A 21,567-nucleotide genomic window follows, 5' to 3' on the forward strand; every position below is an offset into this window, starting at 1 on the left:
CCTCTTAGCAGAGACGGCAACAAACAATGCAAACAATGCAAATACAGACACACAAAGAAGGAGAAACAATAGCCCTCATCACCATAGCCCTAGTGGTGGCAGCAATTAAGGAAATTGTATAAAGAAGTTGGAGGAGCCTGTGCAACCAGCACACAGAAATGTTGAGATGTATGAACGCCTGGATCTCAAGCTTATTTATTTTTCCGTTCTTCTTCTTGAATATTAAGATGGATGCATTTCTTATTAACTTTCAGCCTTGCCCTTTTCCCCCAATATGTATAAGCAATTTCAAGCTATAAATGTTCATCAAGGTTCTGCTTTAGCTGCACATCCTTTTTCTTTTCTTTTTTTCTTTGTTTTTTTTTTTGGTTTTTTTTTTTTTTTTTTTGAGACGGAGTCTTATTCTGTCACCCAGGCTGGAGTGCAGTGGTGCAATCTCGGCTCACTGCAACCTCCGCCTCCCTGGTTCACGCCATTCTCCTGCCTCAGCCTCCCGAGTAGCTGGGACTACAGGCACCTGCCACTGCGCCTGGCTAATTTTTTGTATTTTTTAGTAGAGACAGGGTTTCACCGTGTTAGCTAGGATGTTCTCGATCTCCTGACCTCGTGATCCAACTGCCTCGGCCTCCCAAAGTGCTGGGATTACAGGCATGAGCCACTGCGCCCAGCCTCCTTTTTCATATTTAGTATTTTCCTAATCATTCACTTGTAAATATTTTTAATGTCCATTATGATTTCTTCTTCCACCTTTTGCTTTATCTATTGCTGCATTCCAAAAAAATAAATAAATAAACTTAGCTTAAAATGACAATCATTTCATTCTATCTCATGATATTGTGGGTCATGAATTGGGACAAGTTTCAGCTGGTGATGATTCTCCTGCTGTTCTGAACATTAACTAAGGGAACTAGTGATCTTCACCTGGTAGATGGGCTGGTCTGGAGGGTCCAAGGACTTTCACTCACATGTTGGCATCTGGGTGCAGATGGCTGCAAGGCTAACTCAGTGAGATTGCTGGACAGTGGCTACCTCTGGCCTCTGCAGCTTGGCAGGCTCAGGGTGGTTGGACCAACTCAAAGCAGCTCAGATCCCCAGAGAGAGAGGACCCAGCCAGTCTGGGAATTGAATCTGGAAAATAGCAAAGCACAATTCCACCATAGTCTGTGGCTCAAAGCAACACAGAAAGACCTCCCAGATCATTGGAAGACACACAGCTCCTGCTGCTGAGTGGGAAGGGCAGCAAAAATATTTCTGATCATTCTTTTTGGGGAGAACTGTGTCCCCCAAAAATTCGTATGTTGAAATCCCCCAGAATCTCATAACATGACTTTTTGCAGGTAGGGCCCTTATAGAGGTAATTAAGTTAAAATGGGGTTGTTAGGGTGAGCTTTAGTCCAGCACAACTGGATTAGAAGAGGAGATTCTGACACAGACACACAGGCAGAAAGCCCATGTGAGGACAGTGAGAAGGCAGCCATCTGCAAGCCAAAGAGGGAGGCCTTGCAAGGAATCAAGCCTGTCTTCACCTCAATCTTGGGCCTCTTTCCTCTAGAACTGTGAGAAAATAAGTCTAATGTTTAAGCCACTCAGTCTGTGGCATTAGTTATGGCAGCCCTAGCAAACGCATACACTATCTTTAATCTATACATTCATGAATTCTTCATTGTTACCTTTTTTTTTTTTTTTTTTTTTGAGACGGAGTCTTACTCTGTCACTCAGGTTGGAGTGCAGTGGCGCCATCTCAGCTCACTGCAACCTCCACCTCCTGGGTTCAAGCGATTCTCCTGCCTCAGCCTCCTGAGGAGCTGGGATTACAGGTGTGCACCACTACACCTGGCTACTTTTTGTATTTTTAGTACAGATGAAGTTTCCCTATGTTGGTCAGGCTGGTCTCGAACTCCTGACCTCGTGATCTGCCCACCTCAGGCTCCCAAAGTGTTGCGATTACAGGCATGAGCCACCGTGCCTGGCCCATAATTACCTTTCTTAAACTCCAATCACATGGGTTTCTAACTTAATAGCATGGTGACTGGAGAATGTGGTCTGTCATGTATCAAGCATTTGAAATTGGTTGAGGCTTCCATTTCAGCCTTTGTGTATGTGTAAGATATTGGAAAATAGTCTTGGTAAAATTGACCAGAAGGTGTATTCTACAGTCACTGATTAAGAAACAAGTGAAAATGGTGGTTAAAATAACCAAAACAACTAAACATGTGTGGAAATAAACAAAGACGACCCAAAGGAGAGCAAGCAGAGATGATCCATTCAGAGCTTGCTGCAGCATGGGAGTCAGACACTGTCACCTGTGTTTGGCAGAAACTCAAAGGCAGGCTGTTGAGCAAGTCCTTATCATGAGGGCAGGTTTCAAGGCTGCCATTCATTTTCCACTGATGGTTTACTTTGGGCTTACCAGGATAATCACTCATTGTTAACCAATCATCAGCTTCTATGTAAATCAAAATATTAATAGTTGGCCAGGTGCAGTAGCTCCCACCTGCAATCCCAGCACTTTGGGAGGCTGAGGCAAACAAATTGCTTGAGCCCAGGAGTTCAAGAGCAGCCTGGGCAACATGGCAAACCCCGCCTCTAAAAAAATGAAAAAATTAGTCTGGCATGGTGGCATGCATCTGTAGTCCCAGCTTCTCGGGAGGTTGAGGTAAGAGGATGGCTTGAGCCTGGGAGGTCAAAGCTGTAGTGAACCATGTTCATATCGCTGAACTCCAGCCTGGGTGACAAAGCAAGATCCTGTCTCAAAACAAACAACAAAAAATAGTCTCTATTTACATAACTTAAAGAAGGCCTTTGGAGAAGGTAGAAACAGACTTTTCTGCCCTCTCTGAGCAAACATTGTCTCATTAATCCTCCCCACAACCCAACAAGGAGGTTTGACCTACTGAGTTCCATTTTATGAGATAAGAAGCCACTGTATGCCTCAGTCGGCTACCCAGTCTGGGGGCAGTAAGCTCCCACTTGCTATAATAGGTTGTGATTGTTTGACGTATTAAACTGAACTTTAAAAAGTCATTTCTATTCTGCTACACAGCAGTGGGACAGAACAGAAACAAGGAAATTATATCTTCCTCTTCGACTGTTTTTCCTTACTTTGTGTTTCTAGATTCTCAAACTTGATCACTCTAGCAGATTCTCAAGTTAGAGGAGAAAACAATCTTACTTTGCATAAAAACATGAAATTGGTCCTTTATGGATGCTGTGTGGTCAATCACAGCATTTGTTTTCCCAGCATAGATTGTGCTGATGCGTTGTGTATGTGGCCTGGTCTGTAGCCTGTGTGATTGATAGATGATTGAGAGAGAGAAAGAGATTGTCAGGAGGGTTAATGATCCTCACAACACAACTGGGGTAGCTGCTGTGGTCCCCACATTACAGCCGAGGCCCAGAGAGAGTTAGTACCTCACCTAAGGTCACACAGCTTGTGAATAGCAGAGCCGTAATTTGATCAATGCTGCTAGGCTGCCTGTCAAAATACATCCAAATCAAAACTTACTGTTTGTGTAGCATGAGCATTTAATTCTATGGGTTGCTAATGCATTGAATTATGCCCTAGTGTAACACAAACTAAAATATCCAGTTGCAAAATTAAGTAATAAATAAATAGTGGGTCTGCGTGCTGTTTATCAGTCCAAATGTGGCTGCATTTTTTTGGCCAACTATGTCTTTTAAGATTACATCCTAACATTAAGTTTTTGTTGGTTTCTAATGCCAGCCTTGGCAGTTTTGGATAAAAGCTATGGGCATAATGATCCTCTTGGCCCTCCAGGCAGGGGTGCTGCACATTCAGGGCTGGGGGTCAGTGGGGGAAGCTTACAAAATGTTTTTCTGTGAGGGCCTCGGCTGAAATAGAGGGGAACACTACTGAGCGGCAGCCTCTGTGTCTGTATCTTGACTGACTTTGCTGAATTTTTTTTTTCTGAAATTTCTGTATGGCTGACGAGTCCGAGACTACCACAAAGTGGCCACAAAATTTGTTTAAATGTTGTCTGTCGAGTTGGAAATTTTATGTTAAAATTCGTGGTGCAATGCATTATAATAAACCTTATTTTTCCTTCTGCAGTCTGTCTCTGGATGCTGGCAGTCATTCAGAAACATTTGCTGAGCACCTCGTGCCTGCTGAGTGGACCCACGTGAAGGAGAGCCAGGAGTGCAGATCATTAAAAAGCCTGTACTTTCTCACTCCGCATTTGACCCCACAGAGAGAAAGTGCATGCTCCTGATTTGGGTAGATCTAGAATCTTCTTATGAATACGGTGAGTTGAGCAAGGGATCCAAGTTCTTATGATACATGATAAGAAAGGCCGTAGCTTGGTCAGACACAAATAAAAGCCGAGCTTTTCTAAACTGCCTAGCACCATCACCCCCTTATCAACCAGTACAGAGAGCTTAACATCGCTATACCAGATAATGAATGTTTCTAATAGGAATGGCAAATTCTTATTTTGAAAGAGGTAAGGGTATTCATGTGTTACTTCAAGAGAAATACATATATGGTTCTTTAAATGATTTACTTACTAATAGCATTAAGTATGGTGTAAAGGAATTTACATACCCTAATTCTCGTCTATATACTTTTTTTGGATTTTTAAAGTGGCAACTTGTCTAAGTTGGCATTAGTATTAAGCCCTAACATGAGACAGTATTTATAGCATAAGATTTTTGCCATCTATTTTTAATTGTAGTGCTGTTTTATCAATAAGTCAATTAACTAGTTGAACATTTGAAAAGAAGAAACATGAAAACGAATTTCTAATTGTACAGTATTGAATACATGAAAGTTCCTTTAAACTTACTCCAGAGTCTAAATAAACATGGTAAGTATGTAATAATTCACATTTACAACCACCATAAAAACGCTATCAACCAAATTATTTTATGATGTCAAAATTATCTGAAAAAAAAATTGAGGAACTAAAATTTTAAAAAATAGGTTCTCTGTTAGAGCCGTCTATTAAAAGGATAAATTTTAAACTCTCTAAAGTTGGCCTTCCTGGTTCCAGGAGCAGACTGTTGGCCCTCTGTTGCAAAGCTCAATTCTTTTCCTCCATTCCGAAGACCCTCAAGCCTGCCCCATGCGCCTGGTTTTACATTTTTAAATGTTAAAAGGAAGACCACCGTGAAAGACTGGCATGTTAATTGTAGGCTAAGACAACAGGTGCTGGGGCTCCAGCTTAGAGATCCCCACAGATTCCGTGCTCCCAGGGCTGGCTGCAGCCATCTGCCCCCACCCACCCCTACCCAGCCTAGCCCTCCCCTCCGGGAGGTGGAATCACGGCTTGCACAATCCCCACTGGGCCCCTGGGGGAAATGCACCATATTGATTTTTTCGACCGTGTTTCTGTGTGTCTCACCAGTCTTTGCCGGGCACAGTGACTCATTGGCGTCCCTGTCAGGACTTTCTCCCTCCTGATAACATCTAAATGACTCATGCCTATACCACCTGGAGAACTTGGGGAAGGCACAGTTTGTTCAGGCCACCCTCACTCCAAGGGCCAGTCCTTTTATGGAATAGAAACTAAAAGTTGGTGGCCTCCATTTGTAGTTCCATCTAACAGAAGAGTCCACCCACTCACATTACTTGGCTCACAACTAAGCCAACCAGTGCCTCCGGGAACATAGACTCAACTGGCAACCCCAGTACTGAAGGTCAAGATGTGTCAAAGGCACTCATGCAGAAGGTTGGATGCTCTTCCAAGTGTGAATGACTGGCCTGCAGCGGCTCACTACCTCCCTTCCTCCTGTCAAGATTCAGCTTCAGCTTAAATCACCTTTGTTCCATTCATCAAAGAGGAATATTTACTGTTATTGTAATGACTCTTCTCACAGTACACAAGGCTACACCTGAAACACACAGGCCTTTCAGAAAGCACAAAGGAGCATTGTGCAAGCCCCCGCCCCTTGAGATGGATGGGGGCGTAGACACACCAGTTAATAGCCAGGCTTTGCAGGCCAGGAAGACTTATCTGGGGCTGCACCATGGTCACTGAGCTTGTACCTTATTTATCTTAAAAATTGCTCCCTCATTATAAGCAGAGTTAAATACCTGGACATATGATTTGTGTTGAAATAATAAAGCAACAAATACACACTAAACTGGGGAGAGAATATTGGCTAAGGTAGGAAGCCGTGGGTCTGGTCTCAGTCTGTGCTGCTGACCAACTGTGAGACGTCAGAACTCAACTGTCCACTCAGGACCACAATGTCTCAGCTGAAAGGACGAGGAGACGGGAACACACCAGAGCCATGATTCTCAATGTGTCATCCAGAGGCCCTTGGGGGTCCCTGAGCCTCTTTCTGGGGATCTGTAAGGTCAAAACTACTTTCACAGGTATGGTTTGCCTTTTTCACTCTCACTCTCTCGTGCTTGAACAATGGAGTCTTCTAAAGTCTTCCTGATACGTGATGCTGCAATGGATGGAATCCAGAGGGGGATAGGAGAAGCCAGCTGCCTTCTATTAAACCAGAAATGACAAACATTTGCAGAAATGTACAACAATGCCATGCTTCCCATTAATCATTTTGTTCTTTAGAATATGTTACTTTCCAATGAAAAATGTTACTCATATGATTTTATGTAAAAGGTTTATTGTTGTTACTTTTAAATACATATTTTAAGTGTTTTTTAGTTTTGATTTCTAATATGGCAAAAATTGGTAAAATCACATAGACAAGGGCTTTGGGGGATCCTCAAAACTTTTTAAGAGTGTAAAGGGATCCAGAGACCAAAATGTTTGACAACCACTGACCAAAAACTTTGACAACCATCATCTTGAAGGGTCCTTGGACTTTCCAGAATTTGGATCTCCCTTACCTTGTTCAGTTTTCTCTCTTTTTAGCCATCTCGCACTTCCTGCCATCTCAGTTCCTAAGTACCTGACTTATTAATTATGCTCATTGTTTACCATGTGTGTTCCTCTCCCATATAAACTCCATGAGGACTGAGATATTTCTCCATGATGTTCATCAGTACATCCCAGGCTGCCTAGAACTGGGTCTGGCCTTTAGCAGGCACTTCATCTATGTTTTTGGATGGGAGGGAGGAGAGGGGAGAGGAGAGGGCAAAGCTCTTTCAGTGTCTGTATAATGGACAGAGCAAGGTGCACCACCCCGGTGTGATAGAAGAGATGGAGACAGGAGGAAGGAAGCTCTGCACAGGATCACATGGCAGGTGGCAAAGCCACGGCTCTGTCACAGCTTCTGTTGTCACATGACTCTGTTATTTGACCCTTAAGGCAGCCCCTTCTCCTCCAACAGAGCTTCAGGGTACCTGAGTGCCCTGCAGTTGGTGTTAGCAGAGAATCTGTGTCCAGCTGATCCCTAAAAGTTTGAGGAACACTCATTCCCCAGTGCATACGTTCCTGATAAATAAATGACCTCCCTTTGTAGGAGGTTGACTGGAAGGCTCAGATGCACATGGCTGCTGGAAGTGAGGTCCTCCCACAGGAGAACCAATACATTCTTCCAGGGTCTCTGGGTCTGTGAACAGACATGGGCAGCAGGATTGGTCGAGGGGCTTCCAGATTCAATCCTGGTGGCACAGGTGGGGCCCATTCACCAGACCAGAATGTCTCCAGCCATCCATAGCAGGTGTGCCCTTTGTGGCTGCCTATGGCTTTTAGTGCTGAAAAGCTCGGGATTAAGCAGCCAGGAGCACAGACCAGGCCTTGTTGCCTCTTCTGGACATCTCTGGGAGTGAAAAGGGAGTTCTATGCTCAGCCACCCAGGACCTGAGTTTGTGGAGCTCATTTCAATCTCAGCCTCTCCCATGAGCCTCCTGGTGACTCCTCTAAGAGGTCTCAGTGCTTCCTTCACCCTCAATACTCAAGGCCTTGGCGAAAGGGAATTTTTTCTGGGACTTGAAGCATAGAGTGACGAGGGAGAAACAGTCAAGCAAAATTGACCATTACTGCCCAGGAGATAAGACCCAGGAGTCAGTTCAGAGAACTCGGACATGACCGTAGAATTGCGTACATGGCAGGCCTTGCCCTCAGTGGATACCCAATAAATTGCTATGGGCATATGTTTTCTTTTCTGCACACTGTCTTGCCCTTCCCTTGACTGGACCTTGGGGCTTCTGGGAGAGTGATGGGGAGGGGAGTATTGGAAGAACAGGCTGAGAGCGCAGATGAAAGTCATCCCATCTGTTTGGATTTCATTTTAAGAGCAGTGCAGAGGCTTTGAGTGTTTTTAAGCAGAGAATAACATTAAGGAATGTACAGGTGTACTTCAGAGATATTACAGGCTCAGTTCCAGACTGCAGTAATAAAGTAATTATCGCAATAAAGAAAGTCATATAAATATTTCAGGTTTCTCGGTGCATATAAAAGTTATATTCGCACTATATTGTAGTCTATCTAGTGTGCCATAGCATTATGTCTAAAAAATGTACATACCTTAATTTAAAAATACTTTATTGCTAGAAAGTGCTAATAATCATCTGAGTCTTTGTCAAGTCATAATCTTCTTGCTGGTGGGTGGTCTTCCTGGATGATCTGGATGGCTGCTGACCAATCAGGGTGGCTGTGGCAATTTCTTGAAATGAGACAACAGTGAAGTTTGCTGTATTCATTGGCTCTTCCTTTCATGAAAGGTTTCTCTAGCACGCGATGCTGTTTGATGGCATTTTACCTACAGAACGTCTTTCAAAATTGGAGTCAATCTTCTCAAACTCTGCCACTGCTTTATCAACTATTTATGCAATATTCTAAATCCTTTGTTGTTTCGACAAGGTTCAGAGCATCTTCAGCAGGAGTAGATTCCATCTCAAGAAACCACTCTCTTTGCTCATTCATAATAAACTACTCCTTGTGTGTGAAAGTTTTATCATGAGATTGCAGCAATTCAGTCATGTCCTCCAGCTCCAGATTTCTTGCTCTTTTTACCACATCTGCAGTTATTTTCTCCACCAAAGTCTTGAGCCTCTCAAAGCCATCCCTGAGGGTTAGAATCCACTTCTTCCAAACCCTGTTATTGTTGATATTTTGACTTCCTACCATGAATCATGAATGTTCTTAATGATATCTAGAATGACAATCTTCTCCAGAAAGTTTTCAATTTACTTTGCCCAGTTTCATCAGAGGAACCACTCTCTATGGCAGCTATGACCTTATAAAATGTATTTCCTAAATAAGACTTGAAAGTCAAAATTACCCTCTCTATCTGTGGACTGCAGAATGGATGTTGTATTAGCATACATGAAAACAGCACTTATCTCCTTGTAAATCTCCATCAGAGCTCTTGGGTAACTGGGTGCATTGTCAATGAGCAATAATATTTTGAAAGGAATAGTTTTTTCTAAGCAGTAGTTTTCAACAGGGGGCTTAAAATATTTAGTAAACCATACTATAAACAGACGTGCTGTCAGCCAGGTCTTGTTCCATTTCTAGAGAACAGGCAGAATGGATTTAGCATGACTCTTAAGGGCCCTGGGATTTTCAAAATGGTCAGTGAGCATGGGCTTCAACTTAATTACCAGCTGCACCAGCCCCACCAAGAGAGTAAGCCTGTCCTTTAAATTTTTGAAGTCAGACATTGACTTCTCTCTAGCTATGAAAATCCTAGATAGCATCTTCTAATACAAGGTCGTTTCATCTACATTGAAAATCTGTGGTTGAGTGTAGTCACCTTCATCAATGATCTTAGCTAGATCTTCAGGATAACTTGCCGCAGCTTCTCCATCAGTATTTGCTGCTTCGCCTTTCACTTTTACATTCTGGAGATGACTTCTTTTTTTCAATGTCATGAACCAACCTCTGCTAGCTTCAAATCCTTCTTATGCAGCTTCCTCATACCCCTCAGTCATCGCAGAATCGAAGAGAGTTAGGGCCTTGCTCCGGATTAGGCTCTGGCTTAAGGGAATGTTGTGGCTGGTTTGAGTTCTCTCCAGACCACTCAAACTCTCTGCATCAGCGTGAGACTGTTTCACTTTCCTGCCATTCACGTGTTTGCTGGAGTAGCACTTTCAATTTACTTCAAGAACTTTCTCTTTGCATCCACAACTTGGCTAACTACTTGGCACAAGAGGCCTGGCTTTTGGCCTATCTCGGTTTTGACATGTCTTCCTCACTCAGATTAATCATTTCTAGTTTTTTTTAATTTAAAGTGGGATACACGCGACTCTTTCTTTCACTTGAACACTTGGAGGCCACTGTAGGCTTATTAACTGGCCTAATTTCAATATTGTTGTATCTCAGGGAATAAGGAGGTCCAAGGAGAGGGAGAAAGACAGGGAAACGCCCAGTCAGTGGAGCAGTCAGGACACATACACGTTTACTGATTCCGTTCGCCGTTTTCTCTGGGTACATTTTGCGGTTCCCCAAAACGATTATAATAATAATATCAAGGACCACTGACCACAGACCACCATAACAGATAGAATAATAATAATATATTTGTGCAAATAAATAATAAAAAAACATTGTGAGAATTACCAAAATGGAACAGAGAGAGAGAAAGTGAGCCCATGCTTTTGGAGGCATGGCACCAGCGGACCTGCTGTATACCACAACCTTCAGTTTATCAAGAACACGGTATCTGTAAAGTACAATAAGGTGAAGCACAGTAAAATGAGGTGTGCCTGTGTTGGGGAGCACATCTGGCCGCCTGGCATAGTATTGACTGAAAGAAAGATAACAGAGCGAGGGTATCTGAAAAGCAACTGCCAGATGCCATCGTGCCTGCTCCTGCGCGATCAGGGAGAGCAGAAAGAAGAGACTGATTATCAAAGAAATTCCAAAGCTACAATCCACAGACCCCCATTTCAGATTCATTAAAAGTGGATAAGAGATAGGGGAGCCTGAGGATTGTCCCTGGTTGACTGGAAGATCACCCAGGAGGAAGGGGTGTACACAGAGATGGACAGGGATGGGCCTTCTGCTTGGCCTACAGGTGCCCATTCTCAGCACAGGCTCATCTAGCCAAAGACTAAATTTCCCAGCCTCCCTTGCAACTAGATGATGTCACATGACAAAATCCAGACCAATGGGCCTGCCACGTGCAATTCTGAATTAGTGCCCTTAGGAAGATGAGCCTCTGCTCCTCTTTCCTCCTCTCCTAGGGAGGAACGCGAATGTGGTAAGGAGACATCTTCAGCTAGGAGAATGAGGACAGAGCAAGGTGGGAGGATCCTAAGTCCCAAAACTACCACAACATCACCAAGCCAACAAACCAGCCTAGAGTCACCTTCCCCAGGTGTTATGGGAGTGAATAATAAACCTCTATTTCTTTTTTTTTTTTCCTTTGAGACAGGGTCTTGCTCTGTCACCCAGGCTGGAGTGCAGTGGCACAATCTTGGCTCACTGCAACATCCACCTCCCAGGTTCAAGTAATTCTCATGCCTCAGCCTTCCAATTTGCTGGGATTATAGGTGCCCACCACCACGCCTTGCTAATTTTTGTAATTTTAGTAGAGCCAGGGTTTTGCCACGTTGCCCAGGCTGGTCTCAAACTCCTGACCTCAAGTAATCCACCTGCCCCGGCCTCCCAAAGTGCTGGGATTACACAGGAGTGAACCACTGCACCTGGCCAAACTTCTATTTCATTTAAGCCCCTGTATGTGTGGCCTCCTGTTACTGATGTTATTTTCAAGTGTCATTCTATGTGAGGGGCAGAACAACTTGCTTTTGTTGTATTTCAAGTGACTGTATCGCTGAATCAAGAACTCTCAGAGCCACACTTCCTCTGCCTACAGGCTCTATGTTGACTTGTGGCATGAAGAACACCTGTGAGGCATCTGCAGTGTACACCAGCCCAGGGACAGGGGCCACGTGGGCCTGAGCCTGCAGCCGGCAGTGGCGGACACCGATGCTGCAGCAGGAGTGAGGGGGAAACACTCCATCAAATGAAGGCCTCAGGGTCATTCGGACTGCGTGAAAACAAGTTGTATCAGGTTTGCTGGTGAAGCAGCTGGGCGGCTGTGGCAGCTGTTATTTATTCTTCAGCAGGACATTTGGCGCAATGTCTTCCATCTTCATGGGTAGTGAGACAAAAAGAGCTCACCACCCCTCGGTGATGTCAACGCAGAGGGAGAGTCCTAGTGACATACTACGGGCTTGGCGTTAGTCACTATTTGTTCAATGACTTGCTTATCAGGGTTCTATGTGGACCAAAGCAGTTTCTAGTGGAAGAGACCTTGGATAACAAACTCGAGGGTCATAAAGATATGGAGAGACTGGAATGATGCCCTGAATCTACCCAGACTCATTCATTCCTCTCCATCCATTCATTCAGTGAAAGCATATTCGTTCCTCCCCATCCATCCATTCAGTGAAAGCATATTCATCGACACCTAGAGGACGCCAGGTGCTCAGGAAGGTGCCGGGGCACCACAGGTGAAAAGGGTCCTGCTCTCACTGACCCTGCGCTTTCGTATGTGGAGAAAGACAGTGAAATACAACAGACCGAGGCAGGTGGATCCCCTGAGGTCAGGAGTTCAAGACCAGTCTGGCCAACATGGCAAAACCCCGTCTCTACTAAAAACACAGAAATTAGCTGTGTGCGGTGGCATGTGCCTGTAATCCCAGCTATTTGGGAGGCTGAGACAGGAGAATCGCTTGAACCCGGGAGGCAGAGGTTGCAGTGAGCCGAGATTATGCTACTGCACTCCAGCCTGGGGAACAGAGAGAGACTCTGTCTCAAAAAAAAAAAAAAAGTGCAACGGACAGATAAAGCAACAAAATCATTTTTGGAGAGATAATGCTGGGAGCGCATTACTGGCAGGATGTGATGGTGACATGAAAGTAAGTCTCCTTCCGCTTGGGATCAGCAAGAACTGCCCTGAGCCAGTGACATTTGCCTCAGATGATGCAAAGGAGCCAAGCTTGAGAGCCAAGTGGAAAGAACTCCAGGGAGCAGCGAGTGCAAAGGCCCCGGGGGGGCAGCAACGGGAGTTTTCCAGGACAGACCCAGGCAGGTGCGCTGGAGTGTGACCAGCAAGGAGGAGAATGAGGAAGGGGGTGGAGACCAGGTCGCAGAGGGCATGGTGAGGAGTTTGGATTCTCTTCTCTGCAGGGTGAGAAACCTTCCGGGGATTTTGAGGAGACAGGTGGCGTCACAGGATTAACTTCTCCAAAGGCTACATTGGCTGTTGTGTGCAGGGTGGATTCTAGGAGGTAGAACAGAGGAGAGCTGGGAGGCTCTTGCATAGCGGTGATGACCAGGCCACTAGAGAAGAGACTGTGCTTGAGATACGTTCTGGAAGCAGAGTCTACGGCATCTGCTGATGGTTTATGGGGGTGAAGGAAGAAGAGAAATCCAGGACAACTCCAGGTCTTTTGCTGAGCAACTGGTGGGTGGTGGTACCGGTTCCTGGGACGAGGAGCCCTTTTCTCCATCTCTGCTAATAACTCGCTGACCTGAGCCAGCTTCATCACTTACTTTTAATGCCCCTGTGGTCACATGGCTGTCTGCCCTGCTGCCACCACGCCTCTTTCCCATGGTCTGGGATTGATCGTGTGCAGGGCAGCACCTGGGGTCCACATTAACACTCCCACACACCAACAGATGAGCTGGAAGGAAGCACCTGCATGGTTCACACACAGGAAACAGACAGGTGGTCACTGTGTGGGACTGTCCTTGGATGGCAGGACAAGGGTATGTCTCTGGTCGAGGAAGGGAATAAAGGCACCAGGCAGGGGAGACACCTGAGTTGAAGGAGTGAGTCCAAGGCAGAAGCCCACCCAGAAGATGAGGGCTGAGGGAAAGAGGAGGTTCTCACGCACAGTGAAGCAGGAATCAGGGGGCTCTCCAGACCCGGAAGTGACCCTGGGCCAGCCAGGGGACATTCCAGTCTCTACCAGACCATGGGGCTGGCTGTGGGGTACTTTAGGTCTCAAGCTTGATGTCTGCAAGGCCAGCTTTTTTTTGTTTTTTTTTTTTTGGAGACAGGGTCTTGCTCTGTCACCCAGGCTGCAGTGCAGTGGCTCATTGCAACCTCCACCTCCCAGGCTCAAGCAATTCTCCCACCTTGGCTTCCTGAGTAGCTAGGACTACAGGCACGCATCACCATGCCTGGCTAGCTCTTGCATTTTTTGTAGAGATGAGGTCTCACCATGTTGTTCGGGCGAAGGCCAGATTTTTCTTGCTGATGCAGGAAGAGGGACTGGATCAGACTCAAATCTGAGAGGCCCTGGAGGACCCAGCTATGAGAAACTAGCAATGAACCGAAGCAGGAGGGCCAAAGGCGGCCTGCTGGCTTCTTCTCATTTTTCCGGCCTCTGACACCTCACACCATTGTGAACATGTAATTGATCTGAATTTGTAAGTTCTTATTCTTTTTTTTATGACTCTTTTTCCTGCACGAATGGCAGAGGGTGGCTCATCCCCAGGGACAGGGCTCAACCTTTCAGCACGAACTCACTACCATGTAACGCATTCGGTGTCCACTGGCTGAAGCCGTTTGATAAATCCCTTTTTCTCATTTTTACAGAGAGAATGTCTAAGATCCAAGCTACTGCTTAATTCAGCCATTTGCCCTTTACCCGAGTTTTTCAATGTACTCCACACTTTCCTGCCCCTGCTGAGAGCCCCACTTTCCTTGAATGCGTTTCTCTCTTGGCCTCCATCCCTGCCGCCAGCCTCCTCCCTCTCCTTCCCTTACAAGTCACTTCTCATGATGAGATTGGACTCGTTTCCTGGGGCTCCGGTAACAACTTAACTTAAAACAGAGAAATGTACCCTTTCACAGTTCTGGAGGCCAGAAGTCTGAAATCAAGGTGTTGGCAGGGCCGCTGTCCCTCTGAAGCCCAGTGGAGGATCCTTCTTGGCCTCTTCCAGCTCCTGGATCCCTGACACTCTCCTGCTTATGCCTGCTTCTCTCCCCCCACTGCCTCCGTTCTCACACGGCCATCTCCTCATCTCCCTGTGTCTCTCCTCTGTGTGTCTCTTATAACGACACTTGTCATTTGACTCAGGGCCCACCAGGATAACCCAGGATAATCTCATCTTGAGATCCATCACTTACTACAACTGCAAAGTCCTTTTTCCCAAACAAGGTTACATTCATAGGTTCTAGGGGTTAGGATGTAGATATGTCTTTTCAGGGACCACCATTCAACGCACCTCAGGGAGTCACTCTTATCCCTTGTGGGGTGTTAATGCACAGGAGGAGAAAAGAAATCCAGTCAAGTCAAAGTAAAATACTAGCTGGGCAGTGGGTAAAGTTCCTTTGCAAGCACGTAGCCACAAGAATTAAGGCATTAGGTCTTGGCCAAGTTTCAAAATGACGCCTTCAGGGTCTCCAGGTCCTTAGGCTCTTCAGGACTGCATTTTTTTTCTTTTTTAGATGGAATTTTGCTCTTGTCACCCAGGCTGGAGTGCAATGGCACGATCTAGGCTCACTGCAACCTCTGCTTCCGGGTTCAAGTGGTCCTCCTGCCTCAGCCTCCTGAGTAGCAGGGATGACAGGCACCTGTTACCACACCCATCTAATTTTTGTATTTTTAGTAGAGACAGGGTTTCACCATGTTGGCCAGGCTGGTCTCGAACTCCTGACCTCAGATGATCTACCCACCTTTGCCTCCCAAAATGCATGAGCCACCGTTCCCAGCCAGGGCTGCTCTTAAATGATGAAACCAATGGGCTCTACAGCCTCAAATGCCAAGGGTCAAGCTGTGTCCTCTTCTGCCAAGAACAAGGAAGCGGTATGTCTGGGTGATATGTCATGGCTCATTGTCTGCCATCAGGTTGGGACAAAGAGCAGAGGTCTGGGCCTGGCGCTCAGCTTAGCCAGCCAGGCCCTCAGGCCAGGCTGAGTCACTGTGTCCTCACTGCTTACCCCAGGGCAGCAGTGCCCACTCCGCTTATCGCAGGGCAAGGGGCGAGGAAGCTGATATCTGGGAAACAGTTTGAAAACTGTGAAGGGCTCCATGGGCAAAGTGCCATTCTGTTTGTTTGAGGGGGGAATCACTCTAGGAAAACATTAGGAGGATTTTGGTCCTAAATCCTCTAGAAGTGTGCTCTGCGACTTCGGGCAAATCATTTAAACCGAAGATAGTAATGCTACTCAAAATCAGTAGTGTTACAGACGTGTCCACCTAGGAAACCTATAAAGTACTATATAAATGTGAGGTTCCATCATTATTATAGTGTTTACCATTTCAGCAAAGTATTGTAGAAGACATTATACAATGCATTTACATCTTTTTCCTGATAAAACCTTCACTATAAGCATTAGTACTTACTAACCAGCATTTTACACTTTCCTTTCAAAGGGTGAAAGTCCTTCCTCAGAGTTAAATCATGTAATTTTTCCAACCGATATTCATTGAGTGCTGTGCATCTGGAATTATTCTAAGCATTGCAGGAAAGTAGTGAACAAAGCAGATATAATTCCTTCCCTAATGGGGTGGAATTTGTGTGGAGAGAGACAATTATTAAAGCAGAAAAGCAAAAGATAAAGAATGTAATGATAATGATAAGGGCTTAAGAAAAAGAAAAAAAAAAACTCATTCGGTGTCAGAAAGGAGTTGTTGAAATTTTAGGTGGGGCAGCCAGGGAAGGCCTCACCAAAGGCAACTATTTAGTAAAGAGTTGGCAGCGGTGACTGTAGGAGTCACACAGACTCTGGGGAAGACCCTTCTAGGGAGAGGGAACAGCTCAGGAGGGAGCCGGCCTGGTGCCCAAAGCAGGAACTGAACATGGAGGCGGAGAGGTCATGTAACTGCCGGAGGCTGGGTCTCAGGAACTCCAGGGGCCCGAAGGGCTTGGGTTCAGGCATTTCCTCTGAGTCACACAGAAGCTGTTGGAGGGCTCTTCCTGAGGACAGGCAGGCTGATTGCTGTTTTAACAGGATCCCTCTGGCTGCTGTGTTGAGAATAGGCATCACGTTTATAAGCCTTTTGAAATGAGTTTAAGTATTTGAATACACAAGTCATACTGAAAGTCATTTTTTACATGTCGAATGCTTGCCTTTTCCCCTAAACAAGAGCAGGTCATTCCTGCAGTGAAATGGTCCGCTCATTTTTCTATACCAACGCCAAAGAGTAGGATGAAAAGAAAGAAGTGAGTAGGCATAACTCGCTGTTTCTTGTCAAACGTTCTTGCTACCAGGAAACGTTCACGCTTAGAGTGGAGAAGGAGCTGCCTGCATCTCGCGCCCTCTGGGTGAGCCTGGCTATGTCTTCCTTCACCCTCCTCTGCTGGGAGGGTGGGAGCTGAGGGGACAAGGACACCTGAGAGAGGCCTGTGATGGGCTGCCCAGTGCCACCTGAGCCCCTGCTGCATGTCTTCTGCCCCCGCCCAGGTTGGTCCAGAAAAAGAACATCAAGGGTTGTTACCCAATTCTGGTGTCAAAGACACCCTGAGATTCCTCCATCACTACTGACCAGCGGTTTCACATGTACCTACAAACAGAAACGGGGTAATTGGGTTTAATAAAAAAAAAAATATTGACCATAAAAAGGAATGAAGTTCATCCATGCAGTACATGCTACAGCACAAAAGAACCTTGAGAATATTATGCTCAGTGAAAGAAGGCAGTCACAAATGACCACATATTGTATGATTCCATTCTTATGAAGTGTCCAGAACACTTCATAAATCATAAGGCAAATCCATAGTGTCAGAAGGTAGATCCATGGCTGCTTAGGGCTGGGGGTCGGAGGGATAATGGGGTGATAGTTAACCAAAACAGGTTTGTTTTTGAGGTGATGAAAATGTTCTAAAAGGGACTTGGATAATGGTTGTACTTAGCTGTGAATATTCTTCTTTTTAATATTCTTTTTTTTTTTTTTTTTTTTTGAGATATAGTCTAACTCACTCTGTCACCCAGGCTGGAGGGCAGTGGTACGATCTTGGCTCACTGCAACCCCTGCCTCCCAGGCTAAAGCGATTCTCCTGCCTCAGCCTCTTGAGTTGCTGGGATTACAGGCATGCACCACCACGCCCAGCTGATTTTTGTATTTTTAGTAGAGACGGGATTTCACCATGTTGGCCGGGCTGGTCTCAAACTCCTGACCTCAAGTGATCTGCCTGCCTCGGCCTCCCAAAGTGCTGGGATCAAAGGTGTGAGCCACCACACCTGGCCCTTATCTATGAATATTCTAAAAACCATTAGATTGTATAGTCTAAACAGGTTGCTATGGTCTGAATGCAGACCTATGTGAAACCTAACCCCCAAGGTGACGGTGTTGAGGTGGGGCCTTTAGGAGATAACAGATCATGAGGGTGGGGCCCTCATGAATGGGATTCGTGACCTTATGAATCAGGCCTGAGGAGCCCTTTATCCTTTCTGCCATGTGAGGACACAGCAAGAAACAGAGAGCCTCACCAGACACTGAATCTGCTGGTGCCTTGGTCTTGGACCTCCCAGCCTCGCAAACCATGAGAAACAAATTTTTGTTGTTTACAAATTTCCCAGTTAAAGGTATTTTGTCATAGCAGGAGAAGTGGACTAAGACATGGATCAATTTTATGGTGAATTATACGTCAGTAAAGGTGTTTCTATATGTGTGTGTCACACACATATGCATACATAGATGCACAAACACACAAACACAATGCTCTTTGGTGACTTCTAAAGAAAGGCTAATAATCACAAATGGAAGTATTTACACTCATCCAGGAGAATTTGTAAACATGCCCTTTCAACTCCCATTGTCTAACAAGAAAGAACGGTTTCAAGGCACTGAGACAGAGTGAGTCTGACATGGAAACGCAACCCTACCTTGGGAACAGGGGCTGACAACCCACCACCAGGATGTGCCCTGTGTATCTGCAGTGCCGTTGGCTCCCTGCACACAGGGCAAGGTCTCGCCCAGGACCATCTGCAGAATTTGCAATACCCAGTACAAAATGAAAGTGGGCCTCTTATGCAAAAATTATTACAAATTTCAAGATGGTGACCACAAAGAATTAAGCCAAGTGTTTATGCTCTTAAGAGGTATTTCCTTGCTAGGAGAACTGGGGCAACTCCCATGGCGTTCAGTGAGAATCTTCCAGAAGATGAGGGCTGGCCCTCCTCTGGCTCCTCAACCTGCACCAAAGGGGCATATACCAGGTGGTGACGACTGGAATTTAGAGGTAAAGGCAGCATTCACCTGGAGAAGAGCACACGAGGCGAGGCGAGATGACTTTACACCACAGCCATAGACAAGAGATACTAAGAGCTCAGTTGGTCTGAAATAGACACACTAAAAGTCATAAATGGGAAGGCGTGGGTGGAAAGTCTTGCAGCAATTGAAAAGCTATTCCTCCAAAGATGTGTTATAACTTAAAAATATTCCAACTTCTGAATGATTTCTTTATACACCTGCTTAAGTCGGTGACATTATTCAGCCTTAACACTTTAATCCAAGTTTTATTTTGTCACCAAAATGTGAGTTAAGCTAACTTAATCATTCGCTAGACTGACTGGCACAGTAATGACTAACTCTTAGCTTGTGTGAAGACTAGTGGTTCAGTTTTCTAGTTAGCAAAATACATAAGCCGATGCACTGAGGATTATTCAGTTCCATGCATACTCTTGGAATCATTTTGTGATTCAGACAAAAACACACAACTATAAAATCATATATCTGTACAGGTCTGACTCAGTTCAGACACATTTATTTAGGGATTATCAGTTTTACAGAATACAACGGGTCGCTATTACTATTTTGGTTGTTCAGACTTGCCTAAAGCACGTCACTGTGCAGTTTGATATGATGGTGGATTTTCAAGCGGTTTATACCCTCCTAGAGTACTGCCTTATAAGGGAAAATGACTGTGTCAGGGTGGCAGTGTGGTGGACGAGGGGGGCAGGAAGCCTGGAGTGTGCCCCAGCCTCGCCAGGAAATAGGCATTTGACCCTGGGCAATGAATTGATCCTCCCTCGGTCTCAGTTTCTGCATCTTACAAACCAGACTTGGTCTCAGCCATCAACTCTCTGAAGTTTTTTCCAGTTTTAAAATCCAGTGTTTCATTTTCTCATTTCTGAGCACCAAATGCAAGAAAATCATAGTCAAAGACACCACGGCTTCCACTGATAGCACTGGGATTGATTTTATACCTTGTTGTCAACCAAAAGCGCCAGTGTAGGGCAGCAGTGATTAGGGATGCCCGCAGAAGACCAAGCCTTCCAGGGCCGGGGGACCTGCTACTTATTTATTACACACTTAATGACGTGCCAGACATTGTTCTAAGTGCTTGGGAGACGTTAACAGAGGGAGGCCCAGAGGGGCCCACAGGTGGCCTGCTAGGGAATGGCTGGGCTGGGATTTGACCCCAGGCAGTCTGGGCCCACAGGCTGCCCTTCAGAGGTGAAGACGGTAGCCCTTCTGGGTACCATGTCTTCATGCCCACAGGGAGTGCAAAGGACAAAGGAGGCTGACAAGGAGCAGAAGGAATTAGAAAGGAGCATTAGCAAAAGTTTTTGAGCACCAGCAGAACACCCTATCTGCCATTCCAAGGAATCTCGGAGAAGAGACTAGACACTGGCCAACGCTTGCATAATCTGGGTCCACCCTGATGGAGCGGGAGGCAGCTCCATGGCCCCACATCTGCCCAGGATTCTTGGTAGCTGGGCCAGCCTGCAAATGGGCAAGGTTGGTCGGATTCGGAGGTGGGCGGAAATAGGGGTTAAGCTTATCAAGTCCTTGACCCCAACATATATCAGTGAAATAGCCACCACTGCCAGACACCCCCCATGAATGGTCAGCAGGCCAGATGCAGGCAGCAGCTCACACATGAAGAAATGATTTCTATCTCTAGGTTGATTCTTTTCTTCTTCCACTCCTCACCAAAGTCTCACTGTGCATGTGATTTTGACTGAACTGTGTACTTCACTTTTACTTCTCAAGGGCAGGGACTAACTAAGCCTTATTCATATTTGTCTTCTCAGCATCTGACTCTGTGTTCGCTAAGTGAACAAATGATGCACTTCGGACCAAATGACGTCATTTAACTTGCGACTGGAAACCACCACAAACTGCCTGTCAACTATTGATTTGGATTTTAAGCTAAATACAGACATGTTTCTAAGGAGATGTTTTTGTGTGTGTGTGTGTTTTTTTTAAAGGAAGACTTCGTAAACTAGCTAATCACTTCTCATAATTATGTCTGGATCCTAAAGAACTCTTTTCCTGCATTTTACTCTCCAGATATTTCATGTTTGTAATGTATATATTCTACTGTAATGTCCCTTTTCCTCCTCTCTTCTGTGAATGTCCCTTTTTCTCAAGGGGAAAGTGTTAACATTGCTCATAACTCAGTCTGCCACAGTGCATCTGATCACTCCACCCTGTGCACCTTCTGACTTTTAATTTCCTTCTAACACCCTCGACTTTTGATCTCCAAGCACAAGGGCTGTACTTTTATTAGGTTTAATTTACTGTAAAGCTCATTGTTCCCTGTGAATCGCACCATAATAGTCAATGAATAATCACTGGCTTCAGCCAGACTGCTTTTTAATTCTGCTGAGTAACTGGAAAGCCAACTAGTATTAAGAACAAAAATGTAGGGAACCCTGATATTGCCCCAGAACTAGGATAAGCCATTTTATTATGAACATGTGACTGCCCAGGTGCAGAGGTGGATCAGCTACAGGGCAGGACCCAGGAAAAGGGGTCTGCTTGGGGGATCC

Source organism: Papio anubis, chromosome 4 (assembly GCF_008728515.1).
Source record: "Papio anubis isolate 15944 chromosome 4, Panubis1.0, whole genome shotgun sequence".
Classification (NCBI taxonomy): domain Eukaryota; kingdom Metazoa; phylum Chordata; class Mammalia; order Primates; family Cercopithecidae; genus Papio; species Papio anubis.